Source organism: Egretta garzetta, unplaced genomic scaffold (genome assembly GCF_000687185.1).
Source record: "Egretta garzetta isolate BGI_Z169 unplaced genomic scaffold, ASM68718v1 scaffold215, whole genome shotgun sequence".
Lineage (NCBI taxonomy): Eukaryota > Metazoa > Chordata > Aves > Pelecaniformes > Ardeidae > Egretta > Egretta garzetta.
In genome coordinates this window covers 2777554-2786383 of record NW_009259719.1, presented here as the reverse complement: position 1 = coordinate 2786383, position 8830 = coordinate 2777554, and positions in this window count along the sequence as shown.

The window sequence follows — 8830 nt, the reverse complement described above, 5'->3', positions numbered from 1 at the left end:
AAAGCAGCACTCATGGCGCGGCTTGCTGCTGTACAAAGGCTGAACGCTCGGACTCCTTCGCCCCCCACCCCGAAAAGGATCTCGAATAATTCGCGCAGCGTTCCTGTGTGCAGCTCGGCTGGGTGCCTGCACCGCTGTCCCGCAGCTGCGAGCAGGGACCTGCCTGGCAGCGAGCAGCTGAGTCTGAAAGGGCCGGTGTGAAGGGCAGCTCTTCTCCTTCTGCGATGCATCCTCGCTCGCCGCCAGTCCCGTCCCAGCAGCGTGGAGCCCTCCTGGTGCTCGTGGTGGAGGTGCTCTCCTGGAGCACTCGCTGCAAGAGTCGGATGTGCATTAACACCTCCTGCCTGGGGCTGTTCTTGAGCATCAGATCAACACATTTACCTTCTCAGATCTGTAACCTGGTATATGGCTTGAAAGTATTAAGGAATTTGATCATAAGCCACCCACAGTTTGATTTTTTTTCCCCGCCCACCCTAACAATTCCTAATTTTGAAATTCTTGACTTCTCCTTCCAGCCCCCTTGGGTGTCTTCAGTTTCTCTTGGACAAGCTGGGTTGGTTGCTGTTACACTGCTGGCTTAAGCTTGCTTCATGTTATGCCTTTCTCTTCTGGATGTGAGACTAAGTGGTCTCTGGGTGCCCATTAAGAAGTTGGGCAGAGCTATTTTAATCTGTATTTCACTCCTGTGAGCTCCACTGGTTTGATTCTTTTTCTTTTCTGTATTAAAAGTCTGTATGATTTTTTTTTATTGCCAAACCTACACTGAAAGGACTGGATTTGACCTTATTTTTAGAGTTGCCTGTTCCACCTCACCAGAGATCCTTTCCAGAGGCCCAGCATGCGCCAGTAGACAGCACAGGGCGATGGATGCCATAGCAGCCTGAAGTTCTTTGACTGATCTGAATGGTTTTAAATCCACTTGAAGTAAAAACTATTGAAAACCTCTGAACTGTAATGTTTAATCTCTTAAACCCTAAGATGAGTCTCACAAGGGAATCTTACTGTTTTTTTTTTTTAATAACCTGGCCCCCTTGTAAGCATATAGGGAAATGGTTTCTGTTCACTTGCAAAAAAAAAAAGCAAACAACACTTTTTTTTTTCTTCCTATCTGTCCCCAGATCAGCATTCTGTTCTTACACCGCTCCGTGAAATGGCATTCCTCCTCTGAAAAACCCACCTTGTAGAAAGCTTAGTGGATCTGCTGTGTGCATGGCGTATCACTTGCGCTTCCTGAAGATGCTCTGCTCGGGTACCGAATGCCCGGAGGCTTGCTGGTGCAGCTGACTGCGGGCTGTGCCTCGGCAGGGTGCAGGAGCCGAGCTGGGTGAGCTGGTGTTCAGGCAAGCTGGATGCTGGGGAGCAGCTCTCCCCAGGGTCACTGCACTGCAGATGCTGTGGGGACGCGGCAGAGATGCAGCGGGGCTGGAGCACATCACCGTTGGAGGCTGGTGGGTCACAGCTAGGAAACCACGAAGCTGGCCAGTGTTCAGCTGCTCTGGTGCCAGCTCTGTGCAGTAAGCGCAGCCCATGCTCTTGCTGGGCAAGCCAGCTCTGTGCAGCCAGACAACAAGCCATGCACTGGGCCCCGGGAAGCTGCGAGGTGGGCCTGGGCTTAAGGGTCACTGGAGGAAATGGTTGCAGTATGTTCTCAAAGCACAGAGGAACCCGCGTAATTGATTTAAAGACATATTATCCCTGCAAAGGATGTCACTAATGTCTTTAGCAGGCGCGGTAAGCCTGTGAACACATACTGTATGCTTCAGCAAGGAATTTCCTTAGGCAGCTTGCTCAGCTCTGTCTCATCTGCGTACTTCTGTTTGGCATGCACGCAGTGCGGAGCAGGGCTTTCGGAGAGCTGGGTTCAATGTGGAGTTTTCACTGTTGCAGAAGGTTAAGCCCTAACAAAGGCTTAATTTTTCCGTCCTCTAATTGCTAAACTGTTTAACGATAGGTGAGAATAATTAGAGGTGGGGAAACATGCAGAAACTTCAAGACACTGGGATTTAAAATTCCTACAGCCTCTACATAAATGATCCATAACTGAGATGAACTTTGTGCACTATACAAAGTTCCTTCCATGTCTGGACATAAGGAGTGAGGGCTGTTGTGGAGAGCCGCTCCTTTGTTTTGTATTAAGGAGCTTGCATCTTGGATTCTTCTGCTGTATAATCCATAAACCGAAATTTTAAATGGGGAAGACTTCAAGATTGGAGAGGGTGACCCCTTTTTAGCAAAGCTGGATGCAAAGATCAGTGCTGGTTGTGGTAGAACTTCCATGTGTGAAGATCAACAGCAAAACTTCTGAGATGACTTTGCCCAGATTGTGAACAGGCTATGTTGACTGCAGCCTCAGCCAAGAAAGCGTTTAAAAAAAGAAAATAAAAAAATAAAATTCACTACTCAAAAGTTGCTTTTTCAGTCCTTCATTTTTTTCACAAGACTTTGCCCAGTCTGCATTACTAGCTTGAGTTAGTAAGGAAGCTGTTGCTGCAGCAGCTTATCTTGTTTCCACTAATTGTCCGACAGAAAATGACTTGCAGCTCTGCTGTAGGGTGGAGTTCAAGGAGCGTTGCCACATTTCGGGTAGTACTTGTGCCTCATCGGAATGCAAACCAGACTTGCACATGAGTAAAAGATACTGGCCACGAACTGGTTTGTAATGCTGGGGGGTTCTTTTGAATTGTAGAATAATTTAGTTTTGAAGAGACCTAATGAAGGTCATATAGTTCAAGCCGTGTACTCCAGGTAGGGTTGAGGGATCTCTAATGGAGTAGATGACTTTGCAAGCTTCACATCTATGCCAGGTTTCTCTTCTGGCGCTTGCTCCGGGGGCAGCTGCAAGTACAAATACAGAGCACCAAGCTCTGCAGCCCTGGCGGTTTTCCACTTGGTAGGTTGGTTTGGGAAGTTTTTTGTGGCCCAAGCCCTAAAAAATGATACATGTTTGTCTCGAGATGGTCACATTGCTGGCTCAGGCTCGTCACACTGCTGGCTGAAGGCTAAGGCACTTTAATGTCTGTCTTTGTGCTTTAAGGAGTGGGATATTAACAGTCCAAATGTAACATCGTATTAATATTTAGTATAGAGCAACAATTATAAATCAGCTTGAGCAGTTAAAACTTGGTTCCTTTTCAAGACTGAGACTGGTGGTGTGTACTGCCGGCCTATGGAATTGCCATAACCCATTTTTTGGGCCAGTTGCCACTTAGTTAATAGGATAATAAAAGGGTAAGAATTACAATCTAGACTCAGAGGTGTGATGGGGGAAGCAAATGAGCTCTGGTTCAGTCTGTTTTCCTCTTCACCCTACCAGGCAGCCACTTAAATCCTGACAGCTGACTAAGAAGCAGGATACTCCTACATAAAACTTAATGTTGTAGGCTGTATGGAGGCTTTTTTTTTTTACACAGAAGAGTGAGTGCTCGCTTGTTCAATGCTGGTCTTGATTCTGCAGAACAGCTTAAGTCTCGCTGGCAGGTTTTCCACAGCAGCCAGCGTGCGGGTCCTGTCGAACTACATCCCAATGCTGGGATTGCTGCTGGGTACTTTTAGAGGAGGAATGCAAGTTAGAGTGGGGGTAACTGAAGTTAAAATGGACATTGAACAGCATAGGTAGGAATGGAGGTTCACATTAAAGCCAAACTTGAGTGTTCCTGCTTCTTGCTGGTTTTGGACCATGTGTCTAGCCATGATAATTTGAAGACTGTCTAAAAGTGGTCATCTAACAGCACTCACAAATTTGGAGTCTGCAGCAGAGTATCAGCAGGACTTGCATGTAGCAGCCCCAAAACTCTTGAGTTCTAATGAAAAAAAACCCCAAACCCCAAGCCCTCACCCTTTGGCTGTTTTAGATAGCTCTAAATTTAGTTGCCTGTGTTTCCAGTTGAGCTGAAGTCCTCTGAAGTCCTGGTCTGGGGCACGTGAGAGGTCCTGTGGCACTCCAGCCATGGATTCCTGCTTTATGCCTGGGCTCCCCATAAAGCTGTGTCCTTTGAAAGTACGAGTGAAATGGCCGTCAGCAGGTATCCTCCTCCACTGCCGGCGCGTGCCGGGGGCATGACTCAGCTCTGCAGGAACTTTTATCTCCAAAGCACACATCTCCTACCAGGTAGAGTGAACCCCTGCGCTCTGGCATGCGTGTGAGTGCAGCTTGCAGATGTTAACATGGGCAAACATAGGCATTGTAATGTGAATAAAGCCAATTATGCAGATGACCATGCTTTCTCCAGAAAAGGTTACATTAAAGCTGTCTACAGTGGTGCTGTAAAGAATTTGTTTAGCCCTGCTAAATTATCTTGGCGGATGGAGATATGACAGCTTGCTTCCTCTGAGCCTCAGGAAGGCGAGGATCAGCGGCTGTCGCCTGCATGGAGAGGGCTCCTTTAATCTGCAGAAACTCGCCTGGTGCCATGGGGTAAACACGCACTCTCCATTTCAGCTGAAAGCAGGCGATTTGTTCCCATCTGCCAAACTCACTGAAGCTGAAAGCCAAGCGCTGCTGATGGTGGAGGAGCATCCGTGAGGGGCCAGGCTGTTGCACTGTGGTTCTGAAGCGCTGGCCCCAACAAGCGCGCATCTCTTAAGTTGTAAATTTGCTATGAGCTCCAGAGGAGCAATTGAGAAACGTGGCTTGAAAGGCTCTGTAAAGCTGCAAAGTATAGATCATGTGAGCAATCAGTATGCCTAAAAGTAATTTTTGTGGTAGGAAAGCAGTGTTGCAAGATCTGCTGTTCATGTAGCTCGTTTTCCAGCCTGGGATGGCCAGAAAAACTGTCTTGAAGTAGACTGGGGAATGCGGGGAATCCAGTGGAAAGCCAGCAGAGCTGGGGTACACAGCAGTGCCTGCAGTAATGACTGTTGGTGCTTAAGTGTCATTGGAAACACATTTTTTTTTCACTGTGCCAAAACCTTGGCAGTATTATGCTGGCAGCAGATGCTCGGAGCTGGTGGGGGATGCCTGCAAATTTGGTTGTACTAAGAGGGTTTCAGGGTTCTCTGGGCCAGCTCTGTGCTCCTTGTGCAGGACCTGTTAACAGATGCTTCCTGGGTGCCACTTGAGTCTTAATGCCTGAGATGCCTTAAGGAGAATGGGCTGAATGTTTATAGTCTGTTAATTAAAAAGGCAGCACTAAAGCGGAAGCTTTCTGGAGAGGCTGAATGCTCGTGTGGAGCTGAGCTTTACACCAGTGCTTGGAAGCTAAGCATGCTTTGGGCTGGCCTCTGGTCTCTTCTTGAACCTGGAGGGTCCTTTTATATCATGATAGTGAGCCCAGGCTGGCCAGGGGCTGAGCTGCCGGTGGGATTATCGTATTAATATTTAGTATAGAGCAACAATTATAAATCAGCTTGAGCAGTTAAAACTTGGTTCCTTTTCAAGACTGAGACTGGTGGTGTGTACTGCCGGCCTATGGAATTGCCATAACCCATTTTTTGGGCCAGTTGCCACTTAGTTAATAGGATAATAAAAGGGTAAGAATTACAATCTAGACTCAGAGGTGTGATGGGGGAAGCAAATGAGCTCTGGTTCAGTCTGTTTTCCTCTTCACCCTACCAGGCAGCCACTTAAATCCTGACAGCTGACTAAGAAGCAGGATACTCCTACATAAAACTTAATGTTGTAGGCTGTATGGAGGCTTTTTTTTTTTACACAGAAGAGTGAGTGCTCGCTTGTTCAATGCTGGTCTTGATTCTGCAGAACAGCTTAAGTCTCGCTGGCAGGTTTTCCACAGCAGCCAGCGTGCGGGTCCTGTCGAACTACATCCCAATGCTGGGATTGCTGCTGGGTACTTTTAGAGGAGGAATGCAAGTTAGAGTGGGGGTAACTGAAGTTAAAATGGACATTGAACAGCATAGGTAGGAATGGAGGTTCACATTAAAGCCAAACTTGAGTGTTCCTGCTTCTTGCTGGTTTTGGACCATGTGTCTAGCCATGATAATTTGAAGACTGTCTAAAAGTGGTCATCTAACAGCACTCACAAATTTGGAGTCTGCAGCAGAGTATCAGCAGGACTTGCATGTAGCCACCCCAAAACTCTTGAGTTCTAATGAAAAAAAACCCCAAACCCCAAGCCCTCACCCTTTGGCTGTTTTAGATAGCTCTAAATTTAGTTGCCTGTGTTTCCAGTTGAGCTGAAGTCCTCTGAAGTCCTGGTCTGGGGCACGTGAGAGGTCCTGTGGCACTCCAGCCATGGATTCCTGATATGACGGCTTGCTTCCTCTGAGCCTCAGGAAGGCGAGGATCAGCGGCTGTCGCCTGCATGGAGAGGGCTCCTTTAATCTGCAGAAACTCGCCTGGTGCCATGGGGTAAACACGCACTCTCCATTTCAGCTGAAAGCAGGCGATTTGTTCCCATCTGCCAAACTCACTGAAGCTGAAAGCCAAGCGCTGCTGATGGTGGAGGAGCATCCGTGAGGGGCCAGGCTGTTGCACTGTGGTTCTGAAGCGCTGGCCCCAACAAGCGCGCATCTCTTAAGTTGTAAATTTGCTATGAGCTCCAGAGGAGCAATTGAGAAACGTGGCTTGAAAGGCTCTGTAAAGCTGCAAAGTATAGATCATGTGAGCAATCAGTATGCCTAAAAGTAATTTTTGTGGTAGGAAAGCAGTGTTGCAAGATCTGCTGTTCATGTAGCTCGTTTTCCAGCCTGGGATGGCCAGAAAAACTGTCTTGAAGTAGACTGGGGAATGCGGGGAATCCAGTGGAAAGCCAGCAGAGCTGGGGTACACAGCAGTGCCTGCAGTAATGACTGTTGGTGCTTAAGTGTCATTGGAAACACATTTTTTTTTCACTGTGCCAAAACCTTGGCAGTATTATGCTGGCAGCAGATGCTCGGAGCTGGTGGGGGATGCCTGCAAATTTGGTTGTACTAAGAGGGTTTCAGGGTTCTCTGGGCCAGCTCTGTGCTCCTTGTGCAGGACCTGTTAACAGATGCTTCCTGGGTGCCACTTGAGTCTTAATGCCTGAGATGCCTTAAGGAGAATGGGCTGAATGTTTATAGTCTGTTAATTAAAAAGGCAGCACTAAAGCGGAAGCTTTCTGGAGAGGCTGAATGCTCGTGTGGAGCTGAGCTTTACACCAGTGCTTGGAAGCTAAGCATGCTTTGGGCTGGCCTCTGGTCTCTTCTTGAACCTGGAGGGTCCTTTTATATCATGATAGTGAGCCCAGGCTGGCCAGGGGCTGAGCTGCCAGTGGGATCCCCTGTATGTGGGAGCGGGGTGCCTGCGGGAAAGGCGTGCAGGTGGGTGCTGATAAGGTCTCCTGTCCTGCCCAGGAGTTCTTCTCCCTCCCTCCTCCCGCCCTGAATGAAAGCAGACAAGCCCTCCTACAAGCATGCTTGGAAAAAATTACATCATGAGATCCCAATGCCTGTCAGGAAGCCGGGAGGCTGCAAGAGCTTGTTAACTTTGCTAACAAAGTGCAGTCGCGGGGATGGAACCAACCCCGGGAGGAAGAACCGTCCCGTTCCTGCAGTGGCCTTTTCCTGTCATCAGGGCAGCGGTCCCGCTCCGGCCTCTCTGGACGAGGCTGATGAGATGGGATATTCTCGCTCTCAATGTGAAGCTGTCTTGTGCATGGGCTCTTTTTTACCCGGGTCAAGGACCGCTGCCCAGCAGTACCCTTGGAGGTAGCGATGGGGCGCTGGAGGAAGCTCTGAGCATGTGGCTGGTTGCTGCAGTAACTGCAGCGCATCCCTATATAGGCATTATTTATGTGCTGTAAATATGAAATGGGCAATTTTTTATCTCGAATAATGTGCACGTAGGAGCATGCTTGAGGTGACTCTGTCTCGCTGGCTTTCCTTCCTAGGATGCTAGATGGCTTTCTGAAACCGAGTTTACTTGTAGCATACTAAATCATCGCTGCGTCCACTCTAGTAAAAATGCCGATGTCAGTATAAATCTGAAACCAAAGCTCGGAGGCGTTTCTGGCGCAGGGGCGTGATGGCTGGTGGTGTGCTCCAGCATGGCGGCGTGAGCGGGTGGTCCTGCCCTGGGGGCGCAGGGTCGGGGGTGCTGCAGGCACGGGGAGCGGGCAGGCAGCAGGGGCTCGCGCCCATGGTCTGGTTCTTGCACACTGTAGCCCTTAATTCCAGTTTGCAGAGCTCAGGCACTGTGGTGAGCCTGCCAGCAGGGCTTTGGGTCTCTCATGTAAAATGCAGCTTTTCTTTCTGCTCTGATACAATTTCTTTCAAGAAAGCTTTCCCCAAAAGGTTGTAAGGGAGCATCTTCCTTCCACTGACCAGTTTGCAGATGAACTGGAAAGAGGGGGGAAATGGGTAACAGCAGGGACTGTTTAGTTGTTGCTAGGAGGTGCAGGATGTACACGATGCAGACTTTTACCTTGGAACCTGTAATTAAAACCCAGCAGGGCTTAATCACCTCGAAGCCATCTATTGTATATCTCGGACTGGAGGTGAAATCAGCAGCAAGCAGTCAAGTGGCAAACACTTATCATAATCCTGTAAGATTAGGGAAAACTGATGTTAAAAAAAAAATCCAATATAAATAAAATCTGAGTAGAAATCAGACGTTTCTATTCATAAAGGCCGAACTCCACTCGAGGTCTGAAGTTACAGTGTTATCTGTACATACTACCCTATTGTGAAACCGTGTAAATATTAACCACTTCGCCTGAGCCTTGGGTTAAAGGGAACACCCTGGTGCTTACTGTTCTCGGTTGCTATTCTGTATAATCGCTTGTTTTGAAAGTCAGGAGATCTTTTTGTATTGATAAGATGGTATTGGGTTGCTGTTGCGGTCTCTCTGTAGCTGAAGAGGAGCAAGTAAGGCATGTCCAGTGGATGCTAGGCATGGGGAGCCTTGGCTTGGAGG